Raw genomic sequence first — 17,948 nt, forward strand, 5'->3', positions numbered from 1 at the left:
AGGGCAGAAGAAAGGGGTTTACAAGAGGGGTCGATTCGACCGGGGGTGGCAGTGGGGGAAAGGCTCTAAATGATTTTTACTCCTTTTTACCCCTCCCTCGAGCAAAAGGGAAAATGGAAATGGAACTTTTTTCTTTCCCATATATCGAGATGTCCATAAATGTACGGGCATTTTTGAGACAATTAATTCCTTTTACAACACTTTTGAGTTATTTTCTTTCTTTTTTAAAAAAACTACATGTGTGGGGGTTTTTTTGTTGTTGTTGTTTTATTGTTTAGTTTTGTTTTTTTTTCCCCAAACGTGGAGGAAATGAAACATTCTAGAAACATCAGATATGGCAAAAAAAGCAAAGCAATCACCATTTTTTAGGGCTAGCAGCCATCTCTTGAGCTTCTTGTCCATAGTAAAGCTGTAATCTTTAAAGGAAAAAAAATCTAGAAAAGCTTCTCAGACTGTATTTGCCTGGTAACACACCTGGTTTATATTTTAATAGGTAGTTACATTGTATTGATTCAGGGTACATCATTGATGTTGAAAGTTAATAACTCTCAAATTACATCTATCTGCCTACACACATAATTGCATACACAGTATAACACTGTAAGAATTTGCATTTTGCAGCACATTCTTTGTTCTTAAATCTTTTAACACATTGAATTGTGCCTTTGAAGAACATGCTATTGAACCACATGTTTAAGGAAAAGATGCTTCTAAACTATATGCTTAAGCAATGAAATTGTTGAGTGAAATACAGGTTTCTTTGTATTTCACACAAACCTTGCCATGCACCAATCTTAACCTGTACATCCAAACTGCTTTATTTGGTGTGGGTTTGGGTTTTTTTTTTTTTGTTCTCTCCCAGTCAGAAGGCAGAAATATGTGAACTGTTGGGAGAGGTGGGTACTTTTTGGTAAGTATGTTTAGATATGATCTTCAGATACATTTATTGTACTTTCAAATTCTTCAGATACTAATTGAGCTAGCAAACAATATCCCAACTGAATGTCTCAGCTCCTTCCCTATTTAAGAAGCTTTTAATATAGAATTAGATTGTAGCCATCCTTCTACTAAACAAGATAGCCGAGGAGTCAGCAAAAAAATAGAAAAGTTAAAAACAAATTATAATTGCTGCCTTATATCCGACTCTTCTTCCTTTCTGCAGTCCTAATGAACTCTTTAAAGTTGTGGGTTTTTTTACATTTCTGAGTGACAGATAAAAAAATAATTAGGAGAATCAGAAGCAGTTGGAAAGCTTGAAATAATGTATCTAAATATTTCATATTGCTACTTATAATACCAACTCATCAGTTGTAAAAGGAGCCATTCGCTGTTTACTCTGTGGTAGTTTATAAATGCAGAAAGATAGATTCTTTTTGTTCAGGGCCTGCCTCAGAGATGACATAAATAGAGATGGAACTATCAGGAAAAAAATAAAATTAAACCCCCAAAACTGAAGCAAAACCCTGGACAGGAATAGAGACAGAGAGATAGATATATAACTGCATCTGAACAATGTTATGTACCACATTAGGGGGTGATAAAAAAAAAGGATTGCATATTTATAACCTCGTAATTAAAACACATTCTTATCTCTCTCCTCCGAAAGGTTGTAGCTTTCTTGGAAATATTTTGAGTGCATATTTTAAACTCCATGTCCCAAATTGAATGAAGATGAGCTGTTTTACCCAAGAGTAAAACACTTGTTTACAATTTAAGGTTTAAGTTTCAGCTGTCTATCAGCCGCCATATCATTTTCTTTATATTTTTACCTCCTCGTGTTTAGAGACTATTTAATACAGCGTGAGTCTACAGTAAATTCTAACTTCTGTTTAGAAGAAATCAGTCAATATTATCCAAAACAATCCCTTGTGTTTCACTGGGGTAAATTGGATGAGAATTTTTCACATTCAAAGGGTTAAAGGTAAAAGGAAAAAATTAAAGCAAACAGTGAAAAATGTCACGTCTGCTCTCTCTTGACAAGCCTGAATTATATCACGTGTAAGGAAGCACTATTTTTTGATTCTAAGACCAGTTTTAGTTTTTAATAGGAAATAATTACATGGAACTTTATTTCTAGAGAGAATGTCCCTTCCAGCTACAGTGTTTTGCTTTGATCTACATATTAACTGGTAATAAAATAACCATATTTTGGATCCTAAGCATATTGATGCTTAAAGGAATGTTATGCTTTCAATCAAATTCTAACTTCAGATTATCCAAAGGTATTCAACCTGCTTTTGTCAGAATCCAATTTGGTCTTTTACTCCTACAGCTACTCACATGTGTTTCAGTAGACTTTGTTATAGTAGAATTTGCACAATTGAGCTGGAAAACTTTTAGATGGAGGGAGATCATGTTCCAGCCTGGTAATTTGGGCTGTTTCTCATACAGCTCCCCATTGCAGCCCTTTGTTACACTTGTTGTATACCATCACCGTTGCTCATCTCAGAGGGCTACTACTGTGAGTGTCTTAGCAGAAATATTTAGTTTTAAATCTTCAGGGGCTATTTATTTATTTATTTATTACCTGGAGAATCAATCATTTGGACTCATCCTGAACAATTAACCTTCCCTTTATGTTACAGCTACAAGTGCAATACTTCATAAAGACATGAAAAGGACATCCCAGACAGCAGGACCCGAGCCCAGGCTTGTCACAGAGAATAAAAGGAGAGAGAAGTGGAGTTTTTATCTCCTTGCCCTGCCAATTCTTAATAGTTCTAAGTTTCAGTGTGACAATAAAACAGTTTTGATAATGTAGCTCATGGGTTTCTCTGCCACATAAAGTTTTCTTAATAATAAAAAAGAAGAAACTTTATCCCTGCTAAATTAAAATAGGGCAGATGTTGGATATGGTTCATATTAGCCAGCCTTTCACCCCTTTGCCCCTGGCACTAAAGTTCTGACTTTTTCTTTCTCCTACGTCTGTTTCTAACTGAAAGATATTATTCCTTCCATAGCTCTCTTCTTCTATTTATTTTTTCAGTGTCTAAAATTAAACCTATTCATTTAGAAATATATGTTCCATTTCAGATAGCTAAACCTGGCCAGAGAGGGGAAACGTTTTCCAAAAAGTGATGCACCACTGACCTTAAAAGAAAACACGAGGCAGAGAAAGCTGTTCTTAAAAGGTTTATTTCTGAGAATTTTGTAGCTCTGTTGACATTATAGGGATAATGGCTGTATTGCAATGGGCTTTCAAGGCCCAAGAGGTTTATGTTTTCTTCTGACCATAAGTATAATAAAATTTTAAAGGTGCACAAAGTGTCATCACTTCAGATATTTAAAACCAGATTGAGAAAAACCCTTGGGAAACATCCGTTATAGTGGCCTGCCCTGCTGAGAAAGCAGGGAATAGATAAAAAACCCCTCAAACCCCAAATCCAAATACTCCCCCCCTTCAGTTTTTTCATGCAAACTCTATGAAAATCCTGGCTATTAAACTCCCAAGGATAATACAGCTCTTTCCTCCAGGGCCGTGAAGATAGAATTTATTGTCCATTTGGAACGATCAAGTTTAGGCTAATAAAAGGCCCTCTGTAAGCAGAAATGCCCAAGTTGATGTTTGGCAGAGTTTTCAGTGGTGGAGTTTATATAGGATTGGGTCTCTACACTGTTTGAAATTACTCATATCTCAGCAGCTGAAGATGATGTGACATACAGAAGCAAATGTTATCAGGCAACGGCTGAAGGTTAATCAGCATTTCTTTCTGAACTGGCACAAAAAAGTGAAAAGGAAGGGAAAAAAGAAAATTACCCTCCCTAGCCCTTCTTTTTCTAGGGTGCTGCTAACTTTTCAGATTTCTTTTTTTTCCCTCTTCCTCTTTTACTATCTGTCTTTGTGCCTGAGGGCCAGTGAAAGAACACTGCAGATTCTAGATTGCTTTCAGAGTTTCCCTTTGCTGATGATGGATTACCATGTCAATTTAAATGGCATAGGATTAATTTGTTTCAATGATTTCTCTTTAGGCTGGATGCCAATCTTTTTTTCTATCTCCCTCCTTACAAATAATAATAATAATAATAATAATAATAATAATAATAATAATAATAATAATAATAATATGTGTACAAGACCTAAATACTTTTGATACCTCACATTAAAAAGACAATAATAGAAATAGACAAGTGAGGTGTAATGTTGCCACACAGTTATAGGTTTGAGTGTTTTTATCTCATTCTAAAGGGCTGAAGCATACAGTCAGTCACATTAAAATGAAATTGGATCCAACGTTTATTCAATAAATACTTGTCTTGTAGGTAATCCAGAGCAGAGTGCTTTTGACACATAAGGACTTAATTTGTCTTGGATAACAAGTTATTAATATGGCACATTTAAACTTGCCACCTACAATAAGGTCATTGAGATCTACAATATGACTCGTAAGAGAACTTCATAAAGCCAGAAACAAAGTTTGAAACTGCCTGCGAGTTGTGGAGCTCTTCTGAGTTTTGAGTTTCCTCTTTTCAGAAGAAAGTTCAGAGCAAGTAGGAGCCACTTAAACACAATTGGTGTGCATCTGCTCTTCTTTGAAAGGCAAACATAAATAGAGTAAGGAGGCAAACGAGAACTCAAGCACACATTTTTGAATGAGCTTTAAGGCTGTTCTGTGTCTGTTAACAAACCCATCACAGCTTCAAAGTGAAAAATCATTTGGTTCTGGGTGGAAATCTGCCTGCATTTGCACCTCACCTCTTCCATGTGCTTTGCAATTTACTTGCTTTTAGTAATAAACAAGGAAGTCGGAACATAATCCATTCATAAATATTATTGTTGTAATTTGACTGTGCTGTGTTTGTTCATGCATTAGCCGTATAGGTAACGCAAAGTGGGGTTGTATGGTGGCGATCCACATACAGCCTGAACAAACAGAGGTGCTTTGGTACTGCTGGACTTCAACCCTCAAATACCCTGCAGTTTTAAAATTTGGGAACCTGGAGGTGAGGTGTTTAGTTTCAGATCTGTCCTAACTGAATGATTCTTGCAAGAGGTGCATCAGGAGGGGCATGCTATGGGCATGCTATACAGGGCATGTTTTGTGGGTGGTGATTCGGTCTCTGCGCTGTCTGTGTGAGCTTTGTTATCCTGCTTTTATGTATTAAGCTCTTGGTTGCTCTTGCCCTGGCAGATTCTGTCTCTTTAAATAACTAAATCTTATTTTTAAGCTCTTCCTGGGAAAAGGATGTTACACAGGAGTAGAAAAATGCAGGCAAGAAAGGCTAATTGAATGAAAAGGGAGAATTAGGTTAAAAATAGAGTACAATCTAGTATCACATTTTCACTAGTGTAACCTGAAATGAAGGTGTCTCCAAGTCCCTAGTGATGCCAGAGTGTTTAGATGTTGGGCACAGATGGAGACACCTATTGAAATGTGTCTGAAGAAGATTAATAGGACTTGTCAGTGTTGGGAAAGCACTGCTTTGCTGTAAATTTCTACTAGCACAAGATGAATTACCGATGAATGCTCAGTTATCAACCCCATCACTATCATTGGACACTAAATCAAATTGAGCAGTTATCTACAATCAGAAAATTTCTTTTAAAAATAGGCATACACCTTTAGGCTTAAACTCTTTAATAAGACAATATCCTCTATGGTATGTGTGTGTTCATGAAGGGATATGATTTAAAGTTTCTATAGTAAAAGCTTCTGTTTGGAAACAAACTCCAAGTTTAGCATGAAAACAGTGTTGTCAAACAAAAGAAGATATTCAGAAAATACTGGTCATACAATGTAACATTCTTCTGGGGGATCTGATCCGAAATGGATTTTCATGCATGTCATTAGATTTTGGATCCAACCCTATTTGTGAAGGTTTTTTTTTTTGTTTTTCATTACTCCTCTCCCCTCATTTTTGGTAATGATAAAACCCCCTTCTTCCTACCTTAAAGACTGAGCATTCAAATCATATGTTAATGCAAAAGTGCTGTCAAGACTCAGGTTACATGTACAATAATACTTCCCCCCCCATATTTAGGAAATTACAGCTTAATATCATGAAATATGTAATGAAAGAATCAATGAATAATATTTAAACTATTTCCTTCTCTCCTGTATAAACGAGAAAACTGTCACAAACAAAACTACCACAGGCATTTACTAGTCCACTGCTAAGGTATATTAACTGCATTTACCATGTGAATGCTGCTGATGCCAATGATACTAAATAAACATTGTGTATTTTTAGTTTCTAGGATTTCTTTCCCTCTCATTCAGTCATTGTACTACTTTATCCATGGAGACTTTTCATGGTGTGTTTTCCAAAGTCAATTTTTTGCCTTTTATTATAGACAAGGGCAGTCATTTACGTTTAGGGAGGGAGACAAGTACAGTGCCTTTATCTGATCTGTGTCCTCAGCCACAGCTACCTTCTTAATCAAAGGTAAATTCCTGCTCTGGAGGATCAGGCCCCATCTGGGCTACTTCTCAGCCAAGGAATGTGTCTTCAGCTCCACATATCTTACCTGTGATATATGTTACTTTTTAAGGAGAGAATAATTTGTTACTTACCACAAAGCACAGCTTCAAAGCCTTTGTGTATTTCTCATTTCCAGCTAAAGCTTATTATTTGCCACCTTAACAATTTACCAGGGTAAGGAATAGTAGCAGTTATTGTCTTCATAGTTACATCACAATTTTCACCCAGCAAAGGCCCTGCATTAGGGACAGATTCTCACTCAGATGGAAGTTATTAACTTTAAGCAGAAGAGAGCCGATTTCAGCCAGCCACAGCCTGTGTGCCCTTCTCACACAGTCTCTTTACAGCATCCTCTTGTTTATTTTTTTTCTTTGGAGGGCATGATTCTTTAAACATGTTTGTTTTACACAGAGCAGCAGTTGATTCCTAACTTTTCTTTTTCCACCACAAACATATAAAGAGAATATCAATAGGGAATATTAATAGAGCTGAGTGCAGCACAATGCTAGTTAGATTCTGGTAGCTGAGAAATATGAACTAGTGAACATAATCCATAAACTCCATTTGGTTACTATAATACTCCAATCTGTATTTATTACAACTCCATTCTGATGCTTATACAACTGCAATTGCTAGATTTATACACTCTAATGGTTTCACAATAGGAAAAACCTGTGTTCTTTATCTTTCTTTTCCTGTCCAAAATAACTCCTTCCACATATACTTCAAGCTTCTCCGGACTTTGTCTGGGTTTAATCACAGGCTGTGGGACAAAATGTGCATTATTAAGAAATATAAATATTTTCAGAAGCAATCAAAGGGCTGAAAGATTGATTCGGCATGTAGATTGGATTTAATTCGAAGCAGCTTTGTTCTAATGAGGACTACTGGGATACAAAGACGGCAGCCGCTTATGGCCACCAGTTGGGAACTTTGACTTGCTGCAGCAACCTGTCAAGAATTTCAAGAAACTGCCAGGTATTAAAAAGCAAAGTGGTGGGGAAGCTGGTGGTCTATTGTTTTCAGCTTTCTTCCAAGGCTGGATTAGGATTTCATACTCTCTGTTTTACGGAAACAACAATTAAGGTTAATTTCTTGCTGTCCGTGGGGCCAAATCTTGCAATCCCTCACTCAGGGGAAACCCCTATGGACTTTTGCCTAAGGGAAAGGTAACAAAACTTGGCTGAGCCCCAGGTCCAGCAAATTTGAGAGCCCCGTAGCAATTTGTACAGCTTCCAGACTTGGTGCGGTTGCTTTCGCATGACTTTCTGTTAAATTTTGCTACCTGCTCTCCTAGGCGTGATGGGAACTATTTGTGTAGGAAGGTGTTTTCCCCTGCAAATACAGCTTTGTGTTGGTTTGGAAGCTCTTGTGTCCTTGTTGGGTGACCCAGTAGAACTGACTGACCCGTCCTGCTTGCTGAGGAAAAAGCCTCCAACATCCAGTATAACATCCTCGAGTTGATGTTGAGCAAAATGGGACACTTGATAGCTTTCCATTCAGACTTGAGAAAAACCCCAACAGTAAAATTTCAGTGCACACTGTGGGGAGGATGTCACGTCACAGGTGCTTGGGGAGCATAAGACCCTGGCAGCTTTCCTAAATGTTGAGCATACAGTCAGAATCACAGTATATACGGGATCAAACACTGACTAGTTTCTCCCTCCCCTTAGCTCCCCCCCCTCCCTTTGCCTACTTTTGTCCATAAAAGCAATAGAAAGAGAGAAAGCTTGAATTTTCTGAACTGTTTCACCCATCCACAGCTGGAATTCCAAAGTGAAATGAAAATGCCTTTAAAATCAACCCTACATGGGAGCCTGAGAGAACAAGTTTTCCTTTGTTGTAGGGTATAGTATTATTTGCTGTAGGTTTTTGATATACATTCTAAATTAGGCCTGCAAAGGAATGCTTCATCTTTAATTCATCACTCTCAGCTGAAAGAGATTAGCAATGTCTAGCACGCACCCTTCGTATGGTGCTGACCTCATCAAGTATGGCCTGAAATTAATTAGCCTCATTCATTCCAAATGGAAAAGGATAATGGAGCTGCATTTTAGAGATGACCATCACAAATTGTATGCAGCATATTTAAAATCCCTCCCCCCTCACTCCCCTCCCCATTTAAAAAAACTATGTAGATTAAAATTCTTTCCAGAACTTGCAATATGTCAGAGTTATCGAGGCATTCGGAGCAGAAACCACTCAGTTTTTATTTGTGGAACTGGGAGCCACATTTGTGTGTGTGGCTGTAAAAGCAGCAAGCCTGTCTTAATGGCAGAACACCTGGAATTAATTTGATATTTCCAGGTGCTCTGGCAAACTGGGGCATCGAGCACTTGGTGTTTAAACATTCTTCCACTGGCTTGGTTAAATCAATATGAAAGTGGTGTCCCTTTGTCATTCATACATGCAAAGTACTAGCACAAACTCCAGCTTGGCTTCAGAGTCCTACATCACTCATAATCTAATTAGAAATCAGAGCAGAGCTGAAGCAGCATTCTTTGTGGATTCTTGGGCAGCAAATAGGGATACTTGTCTTTTGTTTCCCTCCTCGATTGCATCGTTCACAAGCTTTCACACCACATCTCTAAAGGTGGTTAGGTGCCTCAAGATGTTGACAGGCATGAAGGACAAGATTATTTAGGTATTTAGGTGCCTACCCTGGGTGATTTCAAATGGAATTAAGCAACTGGATGTTACTGGGGGGCTGGGGGGAGAAAGAAAGAAAAAAAAGCTTCCAGTGCATATGAAAAGCTCTAATTTGTTGTCCTAAACTCTAGCAACATGGCAATGTTTTTCCAGGGTAAAATTGCCTGCAGGGTAGTTTTACTGAAGTCTGCTAATTTTTACCCAAGTCAGTGGGTACTCAGTTTGGGGCAGTGCAGCCCAACTGGGCAGCTCAGGCAGCTTCTCACTGGCCAGGCTATGGTGGTGGTGGTGTGTGCTTTGGTTGCTTCCCAAGAGATGGGGAAAGTAGTAAAGAATGTGGAATTTCCCACAGGAATTTGGAAGGTACCCATGTCTAAGCTAATGGTGAGGATTGGTCCAAAATTCAGATCCAGCCTGGATTCCTCCATCTGTGTAGTCCTGCCTCAACCTACGACTGCTGATGGATCACAGCAACGTGGACCTTTCTCTCTCCTTACTCCCCAGCATCAGATCACCAAAAGGGCCTGAGATAATACTGTGAGTAAGAGACACCTTTTTATCTTTTTTTTTTCCCCCTCACACCAAATAATTCATTGTGAAACTTCAGATTTTTGTATAGTCTGTATTTACAATGCCAGAGCTTGGGGTATGTTTCTGCAGTTAGTATGCCCAAGGCTGAATACATAGGAAAAACATTTTGTGATATGTACTATAATCATCTCATACCCAGGAAAATTAAGAATTAATTATTTCTCTTTAACACAACAAATATTTGTCTTCCATTCATTAAGATTGTCATTGAATCCAGGATTGAACCCATTGTTATTAACCCTAAATGAATTCAAGTTTGTCTGCCATGAACAAAGCTGTTCACCATCTGATAATCCAAATTTGCTCAGGAAAGAAAGAATGAACAAATGTTAGAAGCAGCAGGTGAAATCATACCACAATTATTAAGTCTTTTTTCAGGGGAAGCACAGGATAGATTAAATTGTTATGTTAGGCCATGTTTTGAGCCCATGTCAATTTTGTTTGAGATCTTATCTTTGCTCAGAACTGTTTCCTCCTAAATTAAACTAAATGCTGAAGACATGAGAAGCATATTGACCCAAAAATTCAAAACTTTGGGCTCAGCAGCCTTCTGATCTTTTGTCCACAGAGTATTGAGTTGTAAAGCTGTGTAATATTAAATAATCGTGATTATCTTCAACTTGCCTAAGTTCATTTTTCATGCTGAAACACTGGCACAGATTTTCCTTACCCTTTTTTTTTAGAGCTAGACATTGATTCTGCCTCCAATCTGGTTTCGTTTCCACTGATCTCACAGACTATGGTCCTATACCAGTACTAAGTCTAATGCATTAGCCATCGTCTGTAATTCTGTCTCTGGTGCTCTTAATCTCTCTTTTGCAAACAACGTTGTCCAATAAAGCAACAAGCAAAAATCTTAGAGTCAAAATGTCTGAACTGTGCGGGTATTTGGATCAGCTGTTATCAGGCAAAGGCAGCTCTTGAGATTCAGAAACACAGTGTAATTCACCTGGGATAAGAAATCAAATTTAAAAATGAGCTGAATAGACATTTTTAGGAATAAGTAAGTTTCTAAATAAACCAATTTTTTAATTCCACCTTTTCTATATTAGTACTGTAGATCAATACAGTCTGCACTTGCAGAAACCAGATGAGTTTGAATTGTCATAACTAAATATCATCCTTTTTTTTATGTCTCATTGCCAAACAAGGAGTTTAACTCCTGCTACAAGAGCTTTCTTGAATAGGGACAACTTACTAACTTATTACAGCAAGAATTGAAACTCCAAGTGGTTCCAACAATTTTTAGAAAACAAATTTCTACCAAAATACAAACCACAATTTGTCTCTGGTGTCAGAGCACTAAAGAGATAGAGTTACAGAAGAAATAATATTGTTTAGATGTTTTTCAAATACAAACATTATGATGATATGATAAATAATGTGATCTACTCAGTTGGACTTTTAATTATCTACATGCAAGCTGTGTGTTCATCCATCGCTTTCATTCACTTCATCTGTAATGTTGGTTAGTGGTAGACATTAACACAAAGCCATAAGTTCGAATGGGAATTAAAACAAAGGGAATGCAAAGCTGTACATTAGCTTAGACAAGTAGGATGTCATTGCCAGCCTGAATTTGTTGATGACACCAGGTATAAAGCAAGTAACTCTTTAGCCAGTGAAGGAACAGTGTGCTTACTTTTGGTGATGACATCCAGGAGTAAACACAGTGGATTTACAACAGCACGTATTGGGTACTAATAATAGCCACTTAGCCCCAACCACAAAATGAGTCAAAATGGACATAGGTCTTTCTCCTGAAAAAAAGAAAACAACATGTTTGTATTTCTAAATTATTTTCTTGACTTTTGAAACGTTCAAGAGTCTGGATTTGATCTTTTTGGCAATGGGGATAGATTTTTGTCTCTGGAGCTCACAGAGTCATTTGGGCAATTTCCAGTTTCACCTAGTTAAGACTATGGAGATGTTCAATGGTACAAAAAGTCATCCAGCTGCCAATCTGGGGGTTTGTGTGTGAGATCAGACCTTTCTGTGGGCTGTGGTTTGTTCCCATTTTACCAGAAATCAGTGACCTATAGTGGTTTCCCATTGCATGTCCACACATGGTGAGCTCATGTACTGAAGACAGAAGTGCATTGAGTAACCAATGTGAGTCTTTGTCCCAGATAAGTTACTTGGCTCCTCTTCTGCAAGATTTTCTTTCCATACATCCTAATTCTACTATTCTTTTCCCCTAATAACAACATAAATGAGTACTCTATAGGTATAATTATGATAATAGTTCTTTTACTGCAAATTCTAGAAGCTTGTAACCTGTAATTCACATTTTCTGATACTCTTCTATTCTAATACTAGACCTATTATTTTAAAATGTCTAGGACCTGAAAGCTACATTTATATAGTGATATATAATAGCAATGGAAACCAAGCCTCCTCCTTATTTCAAGCTTGAGAGCTATGTTGCATCTCTTTGCCAATTGGTGCCTTGTTCACCTATAAATATCATACCGACAACTCCTATAATTGTTCCAGTATTAGAGTTAAACAAGAAGCAGCAAGATACATCTCCATTTGTTTAATTTAACGTAAGAATCTATGAAAAAACAAAGGTATACTGGCACGTAATGTCTTCTCTTGCATTTTTCAGTTGCAAATTCAGGAGTAATAATGGCATTTGCCTCTCCACAGTGATTCTGTCTTATCTCTTGTAACACAGGCTACCCTTCTTTTCTAGGGATGAACCACCACAAGACTGCGATTGGAAAGTGTGGGGAGAAGACATCATCTCTCACACAGGGAGATGGTTGATGCAACTGGTTCCTGTTGTTGGGTAGTGATTCAGTTCTCTGTCAAGGCACAAGCTACTAGAGGCCAGAGAAACACCATATGGACTGTTCCTGTCCAGACTCCTTCTCATCAGTGCTTTGAGCTATATGAAGTACTAAGAACCAAGGCAAGATGAGTGTATGACCAGGTATTTGCAGCTCTCACAGTCTAAACCCGAACCTCAACACAAATTTTCATCCCTTGCTTCTGCAGGTAGGAGCTCAATCTAATTTACAGATATAATGTTAGTGATGAATGAGATGATAATACTAAAATAACTCATGGAAAATTTTGCCCTCTTCTAGAACTGACATTGTTTCATCATTTTCCCTCCATTTTCTGGATGAAGCAACCAGCATGAGGATGGCATGCTAGCACACGTCTTTCTTGATAGTTGAAAAGAACAAACTAACAAACATTTTTAATATGCTGCGACTTATCAACATCCCAGTGAATAAAGGGTGAATGATATTTTCCACTGATCACTCTTAGATGTACATGGATATGCTGCTAAACTGCCATTTAGTCCAGAGGTTGGACGGAAATAAATCACTAGATGAAAGATAATATTCTTAGTGAAAACCTTTACGGAATATGTTCTTGCCCCAGCCCTTCCTGGAACAGGTACAGTAATGCTCCCTGAGACCTGGCAGCCCTTCTAAGTGAGCATAAGGTCTCACCAGCTCTTGCAGTACTGGTGCATGGTGAGCCATGCACACAGCAGTGTCAGAACAAACAGGCAGCTGTTGAATAGCATGAAATTCTGTGGCCATTTCAAACTTCATCAGCACTTCAGAAACTGATTCCCTTTCTGTGCTGGAGCACGTGTTGTTTGCAGGAGAGATAGGAGAAAATGGAGACAATCTCTTTTGGGGGCAGATGGTGACTGTAGCCATCTCCATAAAGCTGATGCCACTGTGGAAGGGTCCTTGTGTGTCAGAAGTTGCATTTTCTGGTGATGCTACATTGACTTCTTCATTTTCCTGAGATGTCCCTTGGTGCAATGTAGCTTGTACAGTAATTGGAACAGAGAGAGAGAGACATGAAGGTAAAAATCCCCCTGTTAATCAAGGCTGGCAGAGTACAAAACATTAGCTGAAATAATTGTATTTCTGAGGGAATCAACAAAGCCAGGCTCGTCAACACCAGCAAACAGATCTGGTCCTGCCTCTGTGCTTCTTGCACTGGCAGAACATTGCACTGAAATCACTGGAGTAGGGATCGGGCCAGGAATGAGTGGCTGAGTTGCAAAGCAAATTAATTCCTGCCAAAAAAGTTCAGCTATGCTCAGAAGTATGTAAAGTGTTTGATTTGAGAAGTGTCAAGTAGCATTTGTGACCAATTATCCAAGATGAAGGGGGCAGAGCTATGTTTACACGTACTAATCTTCAGCCAAAGTTTGAAAACTCCAATTCATGGACACGCATCAAATTTCCTTCCCAGTCTTGGCATTTGCCTGTACGCACGCATGCACATTGCTCGGGGATGACAGGAAAACATGATTATGACTTGCAAATAATACAAATGAAAAAAAAAAGGGAAGCAAGCAAACAAGGGGAACTGCCATGCAGCACGATAATTAAGCCTATACTGAGATGTGCAACAGAAAAAAAATATCATAGAGCACTGTATGAGTAAAATAGCTTTATTAACTGAGCTGAAATACGATGTGGTGTGTCTGTATTGTTATTTTCGTGCAACCTGTGTAGCCCTGGGAAATGATCTACAGAAAAGAATAAGTAAAAACCTGCCTCTGTCGTCTTCAGTTTAATTACCACAGGTATACCAATTTAATGCAATTAATGAAGATAGTAGGGATTAAATGGTAACATACAGTTGACAATGACAATGTTATCATTGCTATGGCATAGAAGAGCTACAGAATGAGAGTGATGACTGGAAATACCAGAAGTAAGAACAAGCTGGCTGGACTTTTGGGTGGATTTCAGAGGTTGTTGAGATCTCTTGAAATCTAGGGGCATATGATTTTTCACATGGCCAAGTGTTTATCTGCCCTTGCCCTTCCCTTTCCCCTCTCAGACCTTCCAGGGTAGCCTCCAGAGTGGCGACAACTTTTAAAGTGATTCTTCTTTCTTCTAACAGGTTCCTGATGCTAAAGGTCTGACCTTAAAATGAGCAGTGCATGGGGCAAGAATGGGTACCACAGTAAGCTTCTGGCCTTCAACCCTTTCAAATGCAGCTATTTTGGTAACCAGAACAGTATTCTTGATGGGTGAGGGATCAGAGCCTTCCAGTGAAGGATTTCCCAACACATTAACTCTATCAGTACTGGATGCTGTGTCCCTACTGCAGGTTGCCTGTGTTTATTTAAGAACCTAAATGCAGATTTGCAAAAGTCTGCAGTTTTCTGTAACTCCATGGCCATGCTTTAGTGCACACTACAACTAAGAATAGAACCATTTTTCCATCTCTCCCATGCCATTTTGTGTATTCAGACTTGGACTTCTTTTCTGCAGGAGACACAGTCTGGTTTGCTACAATGCAACTGTCCTCCTTAATGCTCTTTAAGCCCTGATGAACTGGGTCCCTCATCCTTTAGTAAGAAGATGGCTGAGTGTTCCGGGTACATTCTCTTGGCTTCAGAATGTTAAATTGGGTGATAATGGGTGGTAACTTTGTCCCTTTTTATGGTAAATTTGACACTTGTCTTCTAGTAAACAGACACAGAGATGACCTTCCTCATTTCACACAGGTCACCAAACAGCCCCTGAGATGGTAAGGGTTATTGGCCATTTACCAAACTCTGTTTGACTTGGGTTCATGGGTGAGAGATGAAAGGCACTATATTGCATTACCAATCCCTGGGGCCAGCCTGTCTCCCTAAGGCAGCATTTCATTTAGCATGGCAACTGCTGGCCCATGGGAATTGGAGAGTTAGGAAAAAGAGTACACAGTTTCAATTGCAAATGCTTCCTTAGGGAAGATGTCTTAAAGCCACACTCACTGCTTCAGCATCAAAATAGTTGCTCCAGGACAATTCCTGATCAGCAGCAATTAGTCTCCTCTTCTTTCCATCAAAACATCCATTAGGTTACTTCTGGTGTTTCTGCCTCTGCCCTGTTCTGTTTTGCTCCGTCTCCCTGAGAGATGTCCCATATCAGAGACAAGCCCAACGCAGCATGTGTGAACTGCTACCTGTCCTAATAGCTTCAAAATCTAGGCATCATGCACCCTCCCTGTCTCCCAGACGAAACAAACAGCCCTGTTATCACATTTAGAGTGACTGGGACCTTGGAAGGAGAGAAGTGTTCTCCTGAATTTCCCAAACAATTTCAATATCCCAGATCTGAGATGCTGATGGATTTTCTTGGCTATAGTGGAATGGTCCTCGCTGTTGGGGTAGTCCAAGTGCTGCCCTTTTTAAGGATGATCGACGTGGTGTTTAATGCTGCAATGGTTACAAGAAAGAGAATATCTGCTGCTCAGACAGATCAAGAAGTCAGCCGGGACCCACCTTGAGTTTCTAATGATCTCAAAATACAGTGTTACTCCAAATTCACTAGTGTTGATCAAAACCTTCTTTAATTTTTCTCCCTTGCAGTTTGTGATGTGAATTGTGAATCGTTCAGAAGTTGCATTTGTTGTTTGATAGTTTTGCATCATGGTTGTAATAGTGCATCTGCCAAGTCAGCAGTTCTTTGTGTGTTTGTTTATTTAATACTCTGTTTCCAGCAAGTTCTTCTTACCCAGTTCCTGCTGACATCCAGGGAGCAGGCACAAACCAGCTCAGAAAATGAACAACTAGAAGGTAAGTGGAAAGAATAGTAAATGCAGGCCATTCATGTGACAGAATACGATTCATTTTTATGCCAGGGAGATTTTTTAAATGGGACTTCTCCCGGTGGAGAGCTCACAATGCTCAAGCCCTGCTTCACTATAAAGACAATACATAATTATTCAGAGCTTATTATTATTTTTTATCACTCATTTTCCAGTCACACAGAGCCAGGGCAGAGATGAGATCAGGACCTAGTTTATTGCCTTGTACCGTTCAGATTGTACAGTACCCTTAACTGTAAAAGCCCTATAAAAGATGCTAACTATCTGCTTTATGGGGGCAGACAAATGCACCCAGGCTGAAGGTTAAAGTTACTGGTCTAAGATGGCAGAGCTCATCAGCAGCAAAAATGGAGACTCAGTCTGGCACTGTTTATGCTGGAATCCCGCTGCTTGTTGCTTTAGACATCTTTCCCTCCTCATTTATTTTGAATCACTGAAATAATGAGTTTAATAGATGCCATGTCCTTTGAAGCACTATTTATTGAATTTATAGAAAATAGATTATCTATTCTCTCAGACTAGGAAATTTTTCAGAGTCATAAACTCATTAGGAAAAAATGTAGGTTGGGTGTGACAGAGAAATGTGTGTTTTATTCTGCAGTGCCGTTTTTATCTCTTGTTTTGGTGTGACAGACTGTGTGGTCTCGGTGACATTGTGCCATCCTGTTCCCTGCTTTCAGGCTGAGGTCACAAGTTGGACTTGGAAGAAGCAACTTTCATGCAGAGATGTGACTGGAATATGAATACTCTTCCAGGGTAAGTGGATTTTTGGTTAATTTAGGTTTTGTACAATGTATAAAATCTGTACAAAGCCTGTTGCTAATCTCAGCCTAGTTGTGAAACTGCATTTTACCACTACTTGTTCAATCCAATAAAGCATACCTGTGTGCCACAGCAACACCTGCTCTACTTACATATTGAAACTATTTTACCAGGTCAGTCCTTTGGGATTTAGCATTTCATTCATGAAGGATTCTGTAACACACCTCAGTCGTGCCACCCCTCTACTTTCTGATGAATTGGATGATTTTCCTCAAGCCTATTTCTGTTTTAATGTGTTGTAACTCTTATTTGAACAACAGAGACTTTTACAACAATAATAACTGAAAAACAACTCTCAAAGACTGAATAGATACTAACAATTTTCTCTTTACTACTTGCAAGTCTTGCATTATCTTATGCAATCTTTGTGTGTTGACCACTCTTTGTTAGTTTTGCTCAGACACAAAATAGTGGTAAAGGATACTGTGTGTTACAGGTTTCTTTACAAATGAAACCAATAAAGGATCCTGAAGTGTAGCAACTGCTCAATACCTATATGATCCTCTGTGCTTCCACTGCTGCTTTGAACCAATGTATTTAGCCATTTGAATTTTTAATTACTCAGATGCATTCCTTCCTGCTGCAACAGCATTGATACAAGAAGGTGTGTTTTAAACCACGTAGTCATTTCCATCCTGGATTTCAGGAAGTGTTATTCATATCTCAGAGATGAATCATTCAAATATCCATCTACAGATTCCAAGGGAGTTACATTTAGATGATTGCAAGTAATACACAGAAAGGTGCTGAGAAAATGATGAGTCTCTGGCTAGTAAAAAAAAAACACTCAGCAAAAGTAGATCTGAGCAAATTACATGTACTGGTGCTTAAAATCTTTCTAAGGATACCTGGGGCCACAGGGCTTCTACCTTACA

At 38.7% G+C, this 17,948-nt stretch overlaps 1 long non-coding RNA gene across 1 annotated transcript in view; it reads left to right on the top strand.

Annotated features, from left to right (window-relative positions):
• The window catches only part of LOC133625712 (uncharacterized), a 33,172-nt gene that overhangs the window by 7,252 nt on the left and 7,972 nt on the right, over positions 1 to 17,948 (top strand). Inside the window, exons 2-5 of the long non-coding RNA XR_009819028.1 lie at positions 9,422 to 9,606; positions 12,359 to 12,663; positions 16,144 to 16,219; positions 16,932 to 17,007. This is a non-coding gene — a long non-coding RNA (uncharacterized LOC133625712). The remainder of the gene's footprint in view (positions 1 to 9,421; positions 9,607 to 12,358; positions 12,664 to 16,143; positions 16,220 to 16,931; positions 17,008 to 17,948) is intronic.

Source organism: Colius striatus, chromosome 7 (genome assembly GCF_028858725.1).
Source record: "Colius striatus isolate bColStr4 chromosome 7, bColStr4.1.hap1, whole genome shotgun sequence".
NCBI lineage: Eukaryota > Metazoa > Chordata > Aves > Coliiformes > Coliidae > Colius > Colius striatus.